Source organism: Neovison vison, chromosome 11 (genome assembly GCF_020171115.1).
Source record: "Neovison vison isolate M4711 chromosome 11, ASM_NN_V1, whole genome shotgun sequence".
In the NCBI taxonomy this organism is placed as follows: Eukaryota; Metazoa; Chordata; class Mammalia; order Carnivora; family Mustelidae; genus Neogale; species Neogale vison.
Window position 1 is genome coordinate 32,374,619 of NC_058101.1, and position 19,552 is coordinate 32,394,170.

General features: G+C 36.2%; 1 pseudogene; it reads left to right on the top strand.

Annotated features, from left to right (window-relative positions):
* Positions 1-10,695: 10,695 nt before the first annotated feature.
* Positions 10,696-16,568, top strand: LOC122890200 (annotated as a pseudogene).
* Positions 16,569-19,552: the final 2,984 nt, after the last annotated feature.

Consider the following 19,552-nt stretch of genomic DNA (forward strand, 5'->3'; position numbering starts at 1 on the left):
TATTTCACAAACTGTCAAGGCAGCACATGATATCGAACTTCGGGGAGTCTTAGACCATACATGTCTTTATACCAATACAGTTATAAAATATTATATTTAAGGGGTTTATTTTTAAATGGAGGAGACACAAAAGTTCAAGTGCCTAAGAGAGATATAGAACTAGCATGCCCCCTGGCTGTCTCAGAACAAAACAAGTCCCTTAATTAACTTCCATATCTGCAATGATCTTGCTCTGTTCTAAATGTCCAAATTTAAAAATGATGGAGTCCGAACACCCAGAGTTAGTGCATGAAAGACCTCCAGGTGAACTGTGGAGAGTCAGGTTATGTGATCGATGTGATTTTCTTTCCTAAGAAAGTATTATATCTAATCTTGAGCATGTTTCTGAATTGCTCTGAACTACAAGTTCCTTATATTTAAAGATTTTATTTATTTATTTATTTACTTACTTACTTATTTGAGAGAGAGAGAGTGAGTGAGTAGAGGAGCAGAGGGAGAGGAAAGCAGAGTCTGCACTCAGCTGGAGCCTGAAGTGGGACTCGATCCCATAACCCTGTGATCATGACCTGAACTGAAATCAAGAGTCAGACACTCAACCAGCCAAGCCACCCAGACACCACTACATGTGCCTTATATTTAAAGAAATATTATGAAGATTAGATCAGTAGAGTAGGGAAAACATCTCCCACAGTGCCCAGCAGATGTTAGTTGGATTTAAATCATCATTGCAATCAAGTCGTCTAACTTTACTGTTTCCAAATATTCTTTACAGATTTTACCTGGTGTGAATAGGCACTGAAATTTTATTAAATGAGTGGATGGGTAGATAAATCCATGAACTCACATATGCACAAGGTCCTTGTCTTCACTCACAGTTTCCTTACCTAGAATGTTCTCGCCACTCTTCTGTGCTTAGCTAAGTTCTGCCCTTCTATAGAAGACCAACTTTCGTCTCAGCAAATAATTTTTTAGTAACCAGTTCCCTTTGATATCTTCTCTGAACTTCTGGAGAATTTATTCTCTAAGGCCCTTTTTTTAATTGAAACTACAACATCTTGGTTTTAATTCTTTAGATTATTTCCTATCTAGGAAAATTGTAGAATTGTAAAAAATATTAAGGTATAAGGCTATACCTTTTTGGAGGTGCCTGGGTGGCTCAGTGGGTTAAGCCTCTGCCTTTGGCTCAGGTCATGATCCCAGGGTCCTGGGATTGAGCACCGCATTGGGCTCTCTACTCAGCAGGGAGCCTGCTTCCCCCACCCCTCTCTCTCTGCCTGCCTCTGCCTATTTGTGATCTCTGTCTGTCAAATAAATAAATAAATAAAGACTATACCTTTTTGTTTTCTTAGACCTAGGATCATTTCCTGCTCACAGTAGGAACTTAGTCAAAGATAAATACCAGTCTTTTCCTCCTTATTCTTGCTTTTCCTGCTTGTTTTAGTTGATAGCATTCTCATTCCTTTAGTTATTTAGACAAAATCTCAGAGTTTTCACAGATAAATACAGAGTCCCAGGTGTCCTGGAATGAGTATGATCCCATCTGTCTGAGGGCAGTGTTGCTGTCAGAGAGCAAGAGTTAGAAATGGAGGAGCAAGGTTCACTGACTTAGGCCACTAGGTCCATGACATCCTCCCTGATGATCCAGGCTTTCATACCCACCTCAGTGTTCCTTCAGACCCTTTCATTCTCCTGCATTGTTCCTTCATCACTGACCCTGCTCCGTCTTTGAAATGTTTCCCATACATGTTCCAGGTCCATGTTCTCACTACCTAAAGTCAGGCCTCCATCAATTCCCCTCTGAGTTATTGATACAACCTCAAAGTGGGTTTCTCTGTCTCCAGCTTACACCTCCCTCAATGTATCCTATCTCTTAAGCACTGAATTATCTTCATAAGGCAGTTAATTTTTTATTCAAAAAGATAACCTCTGGATCTAAATTTTCAATTGGTTATTCAATATCAGATTATCTACAGTATAAAAATCCATGTCTAAATCCTTTTGCTTAGAATTGTAGATCTCCTGCAATATTTCAGTAACTATTTTTCCAGTTTTATCACGTATCATATCACATCTTTTGAACTTGTGCAAACTAGATTCACTACTCTTTGAAAATCAACCAGTATTTCCTGTTTCTATGACCTCATTCAAGCTCACTCTTTCTATTCAAACTGTCTGTCTGTAAACAGGCCTCATAAATTATATCCTCATCATCCTAAATCCATTTCAAATCTCAAATCTGTTAAGCTTTCTTGTATAACCTTCCAAGAAGTCTGTATCTCTTATTCTGCATGTTTTATGACTTCTATACATGTTGTCCACTCTTTGTTCCACCATATTTCATAATTTATCATAAAATAATAAGCATCTGTGTGTTTGTATGTGTGTGCGTGCACACACATACATACATGTGTGATTTTCTGCTGGATGGTAAAATTCCATTTGACAAAAATCAATGTCTTATTACCCCTCCATCTCAAATAGTGCTCAGAACCATTCCTTGCCCAAAATGGGAAGACATTGACTGCTATTGAATTCAATTTTTCCTGAACTGAGAAAGAAAAGCCTCTAGGGCCTTAGTATCCAAAATAAAATATTCAATTAGATGTGTTCATCTAAAATGGAACAGAAAACCAATACATGTTATATGCATTATTCCATTAGTTATCTTAATACCCTCCTTCAAATTTGAATGCAGACATTATCTACCCTCATGTAAGAAATTTTGTGGTCAGTAGAAGAAAAAACAATAAAGAATAAACTGACTTCCTGTAAAACCATTTTCAAATATTTTCTAAGACAAGATAGTTCACAAATAAAGAGTTCCATGGATATAGGAGTTTTTACAATACCAAGTTAAAGTTGGACCAATCTTTCGCCGCAGAATTTCAATATATTTTTAATGAATTGTGAATATCAAACAGAGAGAAACAGTGTATAGAATTCCCTAAGCATATTGTTACACAGAAACCTTTTCTCCCAGAACATATTGCGTATCAATGGACTATTTGGGAATCCAGTCTTCATTAGTGTTAATCTATTTCAGTATGACTTTCAATCTATTGTATAGACATCATTTTTGTAAGAGATAGAACACTTAATTAATAACACACTTAAATGTATAAGCATATCACAATATCTCTCTGAAAACTTAAGAAGCCAATCAAAACAGTATTTTTCACTGTAAATCATACTAAAAATTCCTTATACTATCGACAAGGTTATATCTATATAGGCCAAATTCATTACATGCTCAAATAAAATACCATGCTACACTTTTTCAGTACAAAACATCAACTAAACAATTTTCCATAAATGTATGGGTTTTGTGCATGACTTTTGAGTTCATGGAACCTAGCCTTTAGGGGCTGAGAAAGATGATAAACTGAAACCATTTAATTTTTAATTATTTAATTTTTACCCATTAAAAATCCCTTGCTTTACATAGACATCAACATTATTTATAAATATCTGTGTGGATGAGATTTTCATAATGTTTTCATTATCATGAATCAGCTATATTCTAAAGTCAGTCACATGGTAAGCAAGAGATTCTTGGGCAAAGATCAGAGATTAAAGAGACAGCTAATCATCATTATCTAAATACTTAGTGAGAAAAAGACTAAAATTTTTTGACTTGGTCATAGCAATGATTTAAACACTAAAAGCTGTCTTACTATTGTTTTAATATAAACTTATAGGTACTGTCATGAATAAGTAATACATTGTGCACCTTGAGAGAAATTTATAGTAGTCTAGAACACCCCCCCAAATTCTTCATATTGGAAGCACTAGAATGTTAGCCATGGTTATTATTTACTATCATCTCAGTTCTCAAATTAATCTGTAAAATTATGCATTTATTTGGTTTGTGCTTAGGGATCATAAAGATAGCAAAATAATTAATTGAGATTAAAACCAGTTTATGGAATAAAAATGATATGTAATCAGCACTTCACACTTCTTGGTCAATCTTCCTAGCCCATGATCCATCATTAGTAGGATTCAGAGATGAGTTAGGTTTTTAGGCTGATTCAGCCACAATATATGTGATCCAAGCTGAGAGCCAGGCCTACTTTTTTTCACTTGATGCAAGGACAAGAAACTGAAAGATAGTCATTAAGGATCCACGTGTGACTAAGTATCATATAAGTCTTGGTTTTAGCCTCTGTGTGTGCCTGAAGTATAACATCTATTTTAACAACGGAGGGAAGCCATATTATTCTAGGAAAAGCTATTCTGCAATAAAAATGGAAGAGCAAGGTGAGGCAAAATGATTTTCAATGATTAATATGAGAAAGAGATAAAAGATGGAGAGAGAGAGAATACTTTCTACGGTTCTGATGACCTCGAATTTCTCCTTTGATGTTGTTTCTTCCAATATCCAAAAGATGGTGCTTCTTTAGGCCCACTTTCAGTTTTTGTGTGTTTTGAGCCTCTCATGTATTCCATTGTTTAAAAATCTCCATTTTGCTCAAGCTAGTTCAAATGAGTTTATGTTATTTGCCATGGCAAAATTTTAAATAATGCATTCACAGAATTAATTTCAGCATAAATGTCATTATTGCAAGTTATTGCCAGTGCAGTCCAGTCAATGACCACCAAGAATTCACCCATGGTTGAATAAGTTGGATTTGATTGCACATTGCAGCCAGGGAGAACACTCATCAGGGAGCTATGGACTAGTAGAGTGTGTTAGAAGACACTTCATAGAATTCAGACTTATGAATTGGAGAGCAGATTTAAGGAAGTTTGATGTCGCTCTGATTGACTGCTGTCAGGAACTGTGAGTAATTATGTGATTAGGTATCTTGATACATCTTATTGAGAAGAAGAGAAGACTAGATTGAAGCCGAAGATATAACTAGTAGAGAAGTAGCAGTCACTCAGCTTGTTCTGGTCAAGGTGCATGTGTTCTACATGTTTTGACACGATTACTGAATGATCTTGTTTTCATTTTGATCCATCACGATTGTAGAGTGGCCTAGTCTGATACAGGTATTCTATGAATTATTTCATGTTCAACTAAAGAACACCAAGATGTGATCTCACCTAATCATCAGTCCCTCCTCATTAAGGGATTAGTGACGCTATATCTGCCCCACGTCACGCTGGTTCATCTTGTGTTGTCCTCCAGACTCTGTTTTTGAAGCTGATCTTCTCTATAGCTGATGCTTACCTTGTTTTGTTCCCATCAGAACAGAAGGGGGCATTTTTCTGTCAAGGAATATAACTCTAGTAACAAAAATTGTTAGTCTCTAAATTGTGCTAAAGTTCAAGCATCATATGAAGTATCTTCATCTACTGTACTTCTTAATCTCTAATGCTTGTTTTTTCTTTGCACAGCTTTTTGCAAGTCATAAATATCCAACATTTTCTCTAGGACAAGCTGATCTTGCTAGCTCAACCCTACCTACCCACTCATTTCCCTCTCTCTCTCTGCTCAGTGCAACATCTAGCAGAACTTCATGGTGGGAAAAAAGGCGGGGGGGGCTTTGTATCTCCCAGTTTTTGTTACGAAAAATGTGCTTTCCAATTTGAAAATTCCCTGGATTCAGAAACTACCAGAGGAAGTTTCTCTGGCAGAATGGCCATAATAATGATTTTATGATGTTCTCTGTACAGTTCTACCAAATATTGCCTTTGCTATAAGAGTTTAAGTCTTTTAACTTAATTGCTTAATAAATTTTTATTCTATTATTTTATTTTATTTTACTTTTATGAAGATGATTTATGCACAGTTTGAATGTCTAAGGGAAAAACTAAAGGACAGGAATAACTTCCCTGACACTGAAGTAGGCGTACTACCCACAGACCTGAACTAGCACTATTACAGAACATGTATTTCTGAAGATTCTAGCGTTGTCGCTATGGACAGGAGTTCTGAAGTTGGGCTGACGAAAGTAAAACATTGTCTTCCACTTATAAGCTGGATGACAGATTGAGTTATTTAATCTCTCTGTGCTATAGCTGCTTTATCTATAAAATGGAGCAAAGAAGAGCATTTGTCTCACAGGGGTACCATAAAGGTCCAAAGACAAAATGTACATAAGGAATTTGCCAGAGCTCCTGGAGCATAATGAGTCCTCAGTAATATGCACACAAAAGAAATACACACACATAAAGACATCTCTCTCTCAATCTCCCTCTCTCTCTCTCTCTCACACACACACACACCACACACTTTTCTCACATAAATAAGCTGTTTAATAGAGAGATTTCATAACTTTTAATGAAAATATTTATAAAAAACAATAAAAATTGCTCATCCTATAGGATAAATATCCATTTATAGTCACTAATTTCCCTCAATTTACAAACACAGATATTTTCTCATCTATTCCTTTCCCAAATTCCTAATCTCTGCTAGATTGTATTAGAATACAAACATAAAAGCACGTATCTTTGATATTAAGCAGTCATTTTACACAAGAACAAGCTTTTGGAAGTTTGGTATTTCTGCATAGGTTTCCACCGCTGCTTAAACATTTGAAATTGCAAATTCTAAAGAAAAGTAATATCATGGCTTGCCTGGGGTCATTCGCAAAGTAGACATATTTTTGACAAATTCCACACTTTCTGCTGTACTGTGAGAACAGGTCTTTGTGACTAAGAATGAATATAGGCTTCTCTAGGTCCTAAGAACAGTGAAAAAGTAGACTTGTCTACAAATAGGGGTTATAATCACTCAATCAGTGATTTTTGTTCCAGAAAGTTGCTTCCACAGCATTGGGGAAAAAGTTACCAAAATAAATCATCCAGATAAAATATTGAAATACATTAAATCCTAAAAAAGAGCAATATCAGATATTGCACTTTCCAAAATATATTACTATTTTATATTTATTTTGGCTTTTTTAAGATTTCTCTTTTTTTTTCAAAGAAAAATGAGTATTAGTTTAGCAGAAATAAAAAAACATGAGGCAGATATATGAAAAATGAGATAAAGACTCAAAAAGGAAGAATATTCCTAATTATGAGTATGACTTGGTTTAAAATAAAGTTTATAAAATGGAATGCTATAAATTTTTTTGGCTTTTTCTTTAAGTAGTTCTCAAAAAGGAAGGTATGGTATAAATATATATACATAAACCAATTGTCCAGTGGAAAAAATGCAAGTCTTGTAGATACTATTACCTTATTAAGATATCAGTTATTAAAATAAAAAGTACATTTTTATCAATTAGATCTGGTGATATACATTGAAAATTCTCCTTACTTGCATTAAGTAAACAACTGGAATTGTATAATCTAAATTGTACCCTAACAAAATTTTCAAGAAATGACAATATAAGTAGTGGTATCCTTTCTGATAAACTTGAGTCTCTTATAGTTAGTGTTTATTAAGTACTTACCACATCTCGGGTACTGTGCTAAGTACTTCATATATGAATTTTACCCAAGAAAAAACCCTGTGAAGTATGTAACATAGCCGGCGTTCCACAATTGAGGTCCTAAATCTCAGTGAATCAGTGCCCAAGATCACAGGAACAGTAGGTGGCAGGTCTATTAAAATCTAAAACTTTTCTTAATCACTAAGCTATAACACCTCTCCTAGACAGTCATGTGTTGAATGCTCAGTAAATCCTAAACCTCCATTATCTCATGTACTCTACTATTCAAAGGTAGGAATCTACGAAAGATGAGAGTTCAAGGTCACATGTTAGTCAGCTAAGCATATTAATTGCAAAACCAGAATCTAAATGCAGGTTTGTCTAAATCCACAGCCATTCTTGTAATCTGTTATCTGTAATCAGATTACCATCCAATTATTAGGCCTGCATGGAAAAAAGTGTTGTTTTATTCTATGTGTATTCTCATTCAGACCAGCATTGACCTAATAACTGGTAAATATTTTTGAAGCAGTAAATAATTATTACTATCATTATTATGTACTTTTCCACTTCACCTCAAAAGGAATCTTGCAAGCACTTAGAGAGTTGTGTTTTTTTGTATTTTTATTTTAATGTCAAGGGTGTTGAGCTATATTTTCCGAGACAGATTTGAATATTTGAATTTAGGCTTAATAAATGCAATTTTAAAATGTAATAGGAAAATTTAAAGTGGAGGAAATAAGATTACATATTTCTGACACAAGTGTGGATACTTCATCACACTGGTAGGCCAAGTGAGAAAGTAATGCAGGAAAATACTATCGTCTTGAACAGCCTGCATTTTTTATGTGTTTAGCTGTTAATAGTGGGAATGCAGTCAAAATTATTTAAAAGAGAAACTGGAAACTGGAAAAATAATTAACTTGATGGAATCCTTATATGTTGATTGCTGCTTACACTTTATTTCTCAATTTATAGAATCACAGGCACTGCCACTAAGCTACCTGTTATTTTAGACTTGCAAGACAACAATATCTCTATCCACAAATTGTATTTTACAAGCAGAGTTTAAGATAAATTTTGTGACCATAAGAAAACTCCTGGATTAGGAGGAATGTCACACATATACATACCTTTTCCATGAGTATGGCTTTCTTGTTAAAAAAAAAAAAAATGCAGGCAAATACCAAAAATGATATGTGGTTGGGTCACATGTTGGTTGGATCAGTCTGATCCTGGGTCAACAAAAAAATGTGCCAAAGAGCATATGAGTGATGCTGAAAAGTAGGAGTATTTAGGAGAGCAGCTCTGAAGACCTAATTACTGGGAGGGTATCGGAAGAGGAAATGAAAACCATTTAAGTTCTGAAGGCTTATGTCTCCAGGGAAGAAAGGTGCAAGGATATTAACTTAATGGAATGCTAATATGTTTAACGTTGCTCTCACTGTCTTTGCTTTCCATTTACATAGTTACAGGTGCTCCCATGAAGTTGTTATTTTAACTTTGCAGAACAGAATGCCACTGCCTCAGCTTTTATTTAATAAGCATACTTTATTTGAGAGCTTTTGCCTTTAAATGTTACAGAGTAATAGAAGAATCCTGTCTCCTCTACTCCCAGTTTCACGTCGCCAACATGAGACTCTAGTTGCCACAGATTGCCAAGTTCAAGGTGCTCACCTTTGAACTAATCGAAAGGGGTCAGAGGTCTAGATCTGTTGTAAAAATTACCAGGAGCCATTTCCATGGCCATTTGGCTGGAGACTCAACTCTCACCAAGAAACATCATGAATGTCCTTCACTTATGCTCAGAGCAAGATTTCAATCCGACTATTTCCCCAAAGTACAGTCTGGGAAGTAACAAGTGTGTTAGTCATCTCTTATGGAGGTCTTAGATTTTACCTTTCTTTCATTTGAGCTGTCAGTACAGCCAGAAGCTCTGTGAGAGCTACAGTACTCTTCCTTCAGGCATGACCTTACCAAGTACCTTTCCTCTTGCCAGTGCTGCGTGCTCTTGTGTGCTGTCCTGGTGCTCCCCTGTGAGAGCTTAGGATGCTTCTGAATACCTATAGGTGAACCCGAAAGGGAGAGAAATTTAACACTCCATGAGATATACCTTTGGTGATCAATCCCTGCCCCTTGCACCCTCCCAGTGGACTGTCCTGAGACATGATAGAACTTCTCATTAAATGATCAAATAATATCAAATAGTCAAGACTCACCTACTGGCAGTCAGCTCAGTAGCACATCCTTCCATTGATTCTCTCATGAGACCTACTTAGCTCTCCTTGTCCCTTACTTCTGCTCCCTGGGATTGCACTGCCTGATCCAGTAGAAACCACAGGCCTTTGCCTCAGGCTCTTTTTAATCTGGAGAAATCAGACTAAGTCAGAAAAACATAAGGTTCTTCACTGATTCCTTCACAAGGCAAACAATACTAGCTGAGAAAAATGAAAGCTTTCATATCCTCCACATATTGCTTTAAAAACACTTATTGAATGACTATTAAATGTCAAGTAACCTATTTGATGCAGTAGATACAATGGTGCATAAGAAGGCTACCTCAGGGGGTGCCTGGGTGGCTCAGTGGGTTAAGCCTCTGCCTTCAGCTCAGGTCATGATCTCAGGGTCCTCAGATTGAGCCCCGGGGGCTCCCTGCTCAGCAGAAAGCCTGCTTCCCCCTCTCCCTCTGCCTGCCTCTCTGCCTACTTGTGATCTCTCTGTCAAATAAATAAATAAATTCTTTAAAAAAAAAAAAAAAGTCTACCTCAGTGCTAGAGACACTCACAGTCCCTGTGGAGACATAAAAATCAAGTCAATAAATAATTAGAACTTGCGTTACATGCTAAGAAGGAAACAAAACAACACTCTAAGGAAAAAAAAAAAAATAGCTGAAGGAGGCTATCTTAAATAGGGCTGCACTGGGGATGTTCAACAGACAGAATTCACAGTTCCAGGAAACAGAAGCTAAGTCCCACTGGTAACCGGAAGATGCTGAAAGTTATCAGGTAGCTTACAACGTTGTCAGGAAGAATGGAGAGCCAGGCTCTGAGACAAAGCTTTCCAGGACAAAACCCAAACCCAAACAACAAAGTAGCAGCTGGTGATGTTTCTGCTGACCCACCAGGACCAGGATACACCATATCTCCTGCACACTGATGCCACTTTGGTGTGAAGAACTTGACTTCCTAACCACTGGAAAACAGCTACTGTAGCACCAAAGCCCAGACATCTCTATTCCTGTCACAACAGCAAAAAGTGAAGCCCTGTCCAGAACTTCTGATTGTTTACTGAGAGTAGGTCTGATTACTCGTCCTCAACACGGATCTGCTTCCTCATGCAAGGAAGCCAGGAATTTGGAGTTACGATGTTTTTGCTGGACAGGTGAAATTCACAATGTGGGGATTCCCATAAATGCAGAAAGGCAGACATAAGAGGAAAGATGCATTAGCAGAGTATTCAAAGGCCTTGGGGAAGTTACTGCCCCCAAATTGCTATATAAAGAACTGGGAGATGGTTTATATTCAGAACTAGATCAAGATATAATAGGGCTACATTAAAGAGAGCTATATCTGGATCATATAGGACAAAAGTAGCACAGGCTGGGGTTGGACAGCTGGACAGGGTCACACCATGGACATCAACACATGTTGCCCTTTAAATACCATCCCTGTCTAGCTATCCGCTATTCTGACTGTTTCCAGTGGTGAAATAATTTGGAGTCCACATAAACCACAACTATGAACTTGGAAACTCATTTTCTCAGCATTATAAATTCAGGGACCAATAAATATTCATGTGGAATGAATGGATGGCACAAAAGATGAATTTTCATATAAAGGATTTGGTCTTAAAGTTGGAATATTTTAATAAGACCTGAACATTTTCATTTGGATGCTAATATTCTGAAAATTGTTAGTATATTACTAATAATCACGTTCTCCAACTATCTATGATATTTTGAAAAATAGAACTACAAAATATTTTGTTGCATCCTCCTTCTAGGTAAATCATAACCATATGCATATTTTCCTAAATCACAGTATAAATCCACAACTAATTATTTATGGACCTGATAAATTTGTTACAGGATTTCGGCATGCATTCATTTTTCTATCACTAAGAATTAGATTTTAAACACTCCTTTCAGAAACCCAAACTTGGGTGATATTTAAGGACAAATAGTGTGTCCTCTTAAAACTTTGAAGGTATTAATACATGTTCAGTGAAAAATGTAATATCATAAAGGTATATCACACAGTAAGTATCAATACCTCCAATCTTTTATTCTTTCCGAAATAACACATGGTATAGAAGCATGCAAATCTTTTACGCTGAGAAGAAATCTGTGGGTTCTTTTTTCATAGCAAAGAATAAGCTCAGTTTGAGATAGCTGGGTACATGCTATCCATTTTCTGAGCCTGTAGCCAGAGATTACTTACTGTAATAACTAATGGCTACCATTTACTGAACAGTGTCATACACCATCATGATCACATGAGATATCACATTTACTTCTCACATCAGTAATGTGGTTCTTATTCCCATCTTACACATAAAAGAATGATGGTTCACTGTGATTTATGGACTTTCCAAATATTACCAAGCTAAAAATCACAAAGCAGTGTCACACAGCTACATGAAATACGTGAGATCAGGGATTCCACCAAGGTCCTTGATCAGAAAGTCTGGTGTTCCTTTTATTTTTCCACACTATCACTACAGTAGGAACACTCTTCCATAAACATCTCTACTAGTTTAGAAATAGGTATAAAAATAAATCCACAAGTGGCCACTTTATATCATAACTAGTCAGAGCAACAAGGCAGCTCTGATTCCTATTTTCATCAAATCTAAATAGAGGCATTTTTTCCCCATTTTTCTTCGCGGCTGATGGGAAGGGAGCTGCACAGAGGAAAAAGCTGATTCTCTCAGCTGGATGGAAAGAGCAGTCAAGATGTGAAGACATCTCTAAAGCAGAGTTATTTTCTAAGTCTCCTTGAGGAATTGCCAGAAGGTAGAGTGTGCGTCCAAATCCCAGATGTGGAGATACCACACATTGTCACACATCACACACTGTCACTTGATATGTTTTGCTGTGTGTTTGGTTCTAATATATTTTATGGTGTTCCCATTCCAAAACGATGAGAAAGACACAACTCCCAAAGGCATAATCCTCACTAGGTAGTGATTCCCCAAATAGAAACAAGGACAATATTAAAAGGAAAGCCTAGTATTTACTGGGCAATAGCATACACCAGCAAGGTCACGTGGGGCATCACGTTTATTCCTCACGTTGAATTATGTAGCAAAGGCCCTTCTCCACTGGAAGGGACAGTGGGAGGAATAGCTACAGAGGGCATATCTAGATGCAATGGCACTATTTGTTGAATGGATGTAGTACGTCCAGCTGAAAATTATTAGCTAACAGCAGCCCTGGTCCCATAGGTCTCTACATTTCTCTGGAAACTAACCCTCAACTATCTATGTCACGACTTAATTCTGGAAGGCCCAGAAGGTATGCCATGTGCATTCACAAAAACGTTTTTCTGCAGCTGTAAAATGGCAATGAAATTTTTGTTGCTTTTAATGTGCGGAAACCACAAAGGTGTTCTGTGTCAATGAACAATATCTGAGACGACCTGTTTATCATCAGGGAGCAAATGCTTAAGAAATTCTTGAAGAGACACTGTAACAATTGAGAAGTAAGCAGGTGGGTTCATTTCTGAATTAGGAAGATCTACATAATTTCTTGTCTTCTACTCCTAGCTTCCTAGTACTTTATATTTGTATTAGCTTTTCTTGAGTGATGTGTAAATGTATTACCCACATATTACTTTCAGATGTCACCAGGAGAAGCTATTCTAAGCTGATTCTTAATTTTGCAGATCTGCAAATCTTATTCAGTTTGCCCAGAGGACAGACTTAGGCCAACAAAATTAACAAATACCAATTTCTAAATCATATGCCAACCAATTAATTTATAGGGAGAATATTTATTACTTAGGGACATAAATATTCATGGTTGTATTGTACCATGACTGGAAATTTTCAGTCATTTTGATTTATGATTATGCATTTATCAATATCTCTATGTTCTCCGTAATATGAGTGTTCAAGAAAGTTGGCTCTCCTTACGTTATTAAGAAGAGGTAGGATACAAAATATGCCGACCAAAGACATTTAAGTCATATGCAGTAGAAAAGTGCCAAATTCTATTTGATGCTTAGTCTACAGATAACAACTTTTCAGATGTTTCTATCTCAACAAAATGATAGACATAGACTAGAAAAAATTGCATAGAGAGACATAAATCATTTTCCTCATCTGTGGTCTTCCAGCAATTATATTACAGAATCAATTTAGATGCTCAGGCAATTGAACTACATCTTTCATTCAAAAGTCTTCAAATGAGAAGCTGATGTAACTTCTTGACTAGCATTCAAAATGAATTATTAATATTATTTTTACTACACTCAGGTCACACTTTGAATAAAGGGCATAAGTGGAAGGAAAAAAAAAAAAAAGGAAACCGGGTGGGTTTTTTGTGATTTTTAAGTTTCAACCTACCTTTGTATCCCTATGCATTCTCTATTTCCAATAAATAAGGTATTCCATCATTCACTCCGTCATCCAATTATTACTGTTGTCTCCTCACAGATTTGATGCCAATATTAACATCTTTGAAAGGGGAAATATTATGAAAGTACAACATATCATGTCTTATACTCTCACCTCATAATATTTTGGCTTATGGTCTCCACCAAAGCATTATTAATCAAAATTGAGAATAATTCAAAACAGAAGAGCTCAACCATAATCTTTTAAAATCAGTTTTATTTATAATTTCTACAGTTTTATTCCTTAGTATCTTTTACTGGAGATTTTTTTTAAAGATTTTATTTATTTATTTGACAGACAGAGATCACAAGTAGGCAGAGAGGCAGGCAGAGAGAGAGAGAGAGAGAGGAGGAAGCAGGCTCCCCTCTGAGCAGAGAGCCCAATGTGGGGCTCGATCCCAGGACCCTAGGATCATGACCTGAGCCTAAGGCCGAGGCTTTAAGCCACTGAGCCACCCAGGTGTCCCTACTTGGGATTTTTTTAAGGCACTTTTTATTCTGCAGTCATTCAGTAGCTGAAAACTAAGATAAACATTGAAAGAAAGTGACAGATATAAGACAAACCAGGCTTTCTTACTTGCAGGTGGATATCAAGACTTGAATATAAGAGACTTGGATATAACTAATGTAAAAACAAGCTAAATAGTCAAATAAATATTTTCTAAGATAAAATTGAATGACATGTACCATTATCTCATAACTATTTTTTTCAATTTATTTATTTTCAGAAAAACATTATTCATTATTTTTTCACCACACTTAGTGCTCCATGCAAGCCGTGCCCTCTATAATACCCACCACCTGGTACCCCAACCTCCCACCCCCCCCCCGCCACTTCAAACCCCTCAGATTGTTTTTCAGAGTCCATAGTCTCTCATGGTTCACCTCTCCTTCCAATTTACCCAAATTCCCTACTCCTCTCTAATGCCCCTTGTCCTCCATGCTATTTGTTATGCTCCACAAATAAGTGAAACCATATGATAATTGACTCTCTCTGCTTGACTTATCTCATAACTATTTATATAAATCGTTCTTGTACCATTTAATATTGCTATTAATGGCAGACTGTGTGCTCTTTTGCTCTACCAGTACTCTGCTAACAATGGTTTCAAACATAGTCATAAACATAGTCATAGTCTAGTTTAAGAAATATACCTGCTATTTTGTATTTCGTTGAATGTATAAGCTCTGAAGCAGCATACTGAGCACACAAAGAATTATAGCTATATCCTCAAGTAAGATGAATATGTCATTAAGTGAACAAACTCTTTCATAAATTGCGCCTGGGAACTACAGGATCAGCTCTTTTATGTAGGAGATTGGAGATGTCACACTAGCAATCTTGTTTGGTCTTCTTAAGTCTACACAATCGTGTTCAAGAACAGAACATGAGCTAAAGACATGTGAAGAAAGCCGGAAGTAGCTATCTGCTCTATCACAGAAGTTTCTGATTTTTTTAAAGGTTTTATTTATTTACTTGACAGAGAGAGAGACATGAGAGAGGAAACACAAGCAGGGAGAGTGGGAAAGGGAGAAGCAGGCTCCCCACTGAGCAGGGAGCCTGATATTGGGCTCAATCCCAGACCTTGGGATCATGACCTGAGCTGAAGGCAGGTGCTCAACTGACTAAGCCACCCAGGTGCCCTTGTTCCTGATTTTTTAAATATATTCTCTATAAATGAATCATGTCTTAAAACAGATGAAGAAAGTCCCCCAGCTGAATGGTCCCCCATCTAGCACCATTGCTGGTATCAAAAAACTTTCCCTCACAGCCACGGAAAGAGTGCCTGGGCTGAGTAGGAGCAGAGATCACCCTGCGCAAAGGACACGGCAGCTCTCCACACCCCTGCCCAAAGGCTGACCCGACCGCACGGGTCACTCAGGAGAGAAAGTGATTGAAGAACTCTGAGGGCACCTGTATGATTGAAACCATTCAAAGTCAAGAGTCTGCCTATTCTTTCAACCATATTCCAGCACTCCCAGGATATAAAATGTGATTGAACTGAACATCTATTTGGCTGATCATCAGGAACTATGCTGTTAGCAGGAAGAAAGACAAAACATGGATACATATGCCTGAAGTTTATCAAAACGTTACATTCCCTATAATGCAAAGTTTCTTGGCAGTACAGAAGTGGAACAGCCTAAAGGAACAGAAGTTGTGGGAGGTGCTGTCAGGAAACTCAAGTTTCCAAGACCTATCAAGAAATCTGAAGGCCAGAAAATTCCTAAAGTTGAGCCGCAAATACCAGTACATGGAGTCAAAGTTCCAGAACCGAAAACAAAGGAAGGCCAACACAATTGCCAGCTTCACAGAATATTATTTTGTGCAGATGACAAAACTGACAAGAGGATATTCACTTTCATATGCAAAGATTCTGAGTCAAATAAATATTTGTGTTATGTATTTGACAGTGAAAATTGTGCTCAAGAAATAACTTTAGGAATTGGCCAAGCATTTGACCTGGCATACAGGAGATTTGCAGAATCTGGAGGAAAAGATGTTGAAACAAGAAAACAGATTGCAAGATTACAGAAAAGAATTCAAGACTTAGGAACTGAAAATATGGAACTTAACAACAAAGTACAAGATTTGGAAAGCCAGTTAAGAATAACCTAAGTATCAACATCTCCAGCGTCAGTGTGATACCTAAGTCACCCTCCACTGACATCTTTGATATGATACCATTTTCTCCAATATCACACACATCTTTGACATCTACTCGCAATGGAACATAGCTACCTCCAATACCTACTAGATCTACTGAGATCAACGGAACTCATTTAGAGCAGAACCCTTTGACCCATTTAACTGTGGAGCAGGGGTTTTCCCTCTCAATTTCCATCAATCAAAATTAGAGGAGATGCAGGAGTGATTCAGAATGGGACTAACTCCTGGAAGGCACAGTCTTTTATCTTGAAACATGAGATAGCAGGTGCTGATGTCAAGAACAAGAGATTCAGATTTGTGTTAAATTTGTTTTATATGCATATACATCATTCCTTATTAGTTTATGACAGGTAGTATATGTGTGCCAATATATTTTTTAAGATCTTTACTTTTTGAAAATTATTTTAGTAAAATGTCTTCCACTATCGATCTATAATGTTTATTTTAAAAATAATTCACCGAAAAGTAAGTCTAAATTTAATGTTCCTTTCTGTTTCTCTTGTAGATGAATTTATAATCAAAAAACAAATGATCCAAATATGTTTTTGTCTAGTTCTGAGTAATTAGCATCTAGAAATTTGTGTTCATTTTCCAGGCTGATAGGTTATTGTTGACCCCCAAAAACCATACCTTGATGATACCTTCCAAAGTTTTTTTTTTTTTATTGTGTTATGTTAGTCACCACAAAATACATCATTAGTTTTTGATGCAGTGTTCCAAGATTCATTGTTTATGTGTAATACCCAGTGCTCCATGGAATACGTGCACTCCTTAATACTCACCACCAGGATCCCCCATCTCCCCATCCCCTCCCCTCTAAAATCCTGTTTTTTTGTTTTGTTTTGTTTTGTTTTTCTTTTCAGCGTAACAGTATTCATTGTTTTTGCACCACACCCAGTGCTCCATGCAATCCATGCCCTCTCTAATACCCACCACCTGGTTCCCCCAACCTCCCACCCCCTGCCCCTTCAAATCCCTCCGGTTGTTTTTCAGAGTCCATAGTCTCTCATGGTTCACCTCTCCTTCCAATTTCCCTCAACTCCCTTCTCCTCTCCATCTCCCCTTGTCCTCCATGCTATTTGTTATGCTCCACAAATAAGTGAAACCATATGATAATTGACTCTCTCTGCTTGACTTATTTCTCTCAGCATAATCTCTTCCAGTCCCATCCATGTTGCTACAAAAGTTGGGTATCCATCCTTTCTGATGGAGGCATAATACTCCATAGTGTATATGGACCACATCTTCCTTATCCATTCATCCATTGAAGGGCATCTTGGTTTCTCAGAGTCCACAGTCTCTCATAGTTCATCCCCCCCCTTCAATTTGCCCCAATTCACTTTTTATTTCCTTCTTCTAATGTCCTCCATGTTATTCCTTATGTTCCACAAGTAAGTGAAACCATATGATAATTGACTTTGTCTGCTTTCAAAGTCTTGAGGAGATATACCAATGCCAAACTAAATATGTTCTATATTTAAACCAATAAGCATGTTACCATGCATACACAGATGTTATTTTATGTATTAAATGTTGTTCATATCATTGGGAAAATGTGAACTTCAAATACAATGGCACAAGGTCATTTTTAGCGGGTAAAATAAGCAAAAGCAAAAATATAATTTTCAAAATAATTAAACCAAATAATTATTTATTAGTAAAAGCAAAGTAATAATGTTAGCTATTATTATTGGTTTACTCTTAATCTTTTATTTCATAAATAAGGATAATGGAAAAAACAAAAATTCACTCATTACAAAACACTTAAAATTTAATTTCTTATGAGCTATGTTTATTGCTAAACATCTAAACATCATCTGATCTAGTCTTTAAAAAAATCATTTGGAATATATGTTATCTATAGTTGCAATATCTATTACCCACATTTACTTTACAAAATACATTTTTTTCTCACTGAATAATATTATTCTCATATTTTCTCCTTTGATAAATATTTTCTCACCAAATTTTATTTTGTGATGCCCCATTAATTTTGATATTTTAAAATCTGTAGCAATTATTCTTTATGAATCATCAGTATTATTTAGCAATATTAATTTGTATTTGTTTTTGTTGAAGTCAGAATTCCATTTTTTACAAAAATCAAGTGGTTTCTCAATTTGGGTTAACATGAACAATAAAATTTTCTTGTACTTAATTCATAATGTGCTGATGAACTCTGACCTTTAAAAATGTTTTCTATACCTTTGCCCATTATGTAATGGACTTTAACTGGTACTCAGTGCAAGAAGAACCTATGATTAAAATTTATAGTTTGGTTCATTGCATCATAAAAATAGATTAAATTAATGAAAATGTGAGCTTAGACTGGGGTAATTCTCAAAAATAGAGTTTTCTTTTATTTTTTTAATTTTTTAAATTTTATTTTATTTTTTTCAGTGTTCCAAAAATTCATTATTTATACACCACACCGAGTTTTCTTTTTTTAAAAAAAATACTTTATTTTATTGTTTGACAGACAGAGATCACAAGTAGGCAGAGAGAGAGGAAGGGGAGCAGACTCCCTGCTGAGCAGACGGCCCAAATCAGGGCTTGATTCCAGAACCCTGGGATCATGACCTGAGCTGAAGGCAGAGGCTTAACCCACCGAGCCACCCAGGCGCCCTTTGAGTTTTCTTTTATTCACGGGAATTTTTGTCAAATGCTAAAGGTACATATTCACTAGGAAAAGAAATTAAATACACTTATGCAATATTATATTTGTTAATCTTCAAATCTATATTTGTAATCTACAAATCTATATTTGTAATAATCTTCATAATGTTCTATGATATATATTAAGCCTTATTTGTTTTCTGTTATCTGTTAAGTTGTATCTTAATTAAAGGCTAGTATATGTTTCATAAAGAAGAATCTTTATAATTTTTTGTCATATAGTGTTTTAGAATTTGTATAATGAGGATGTTAGAAAT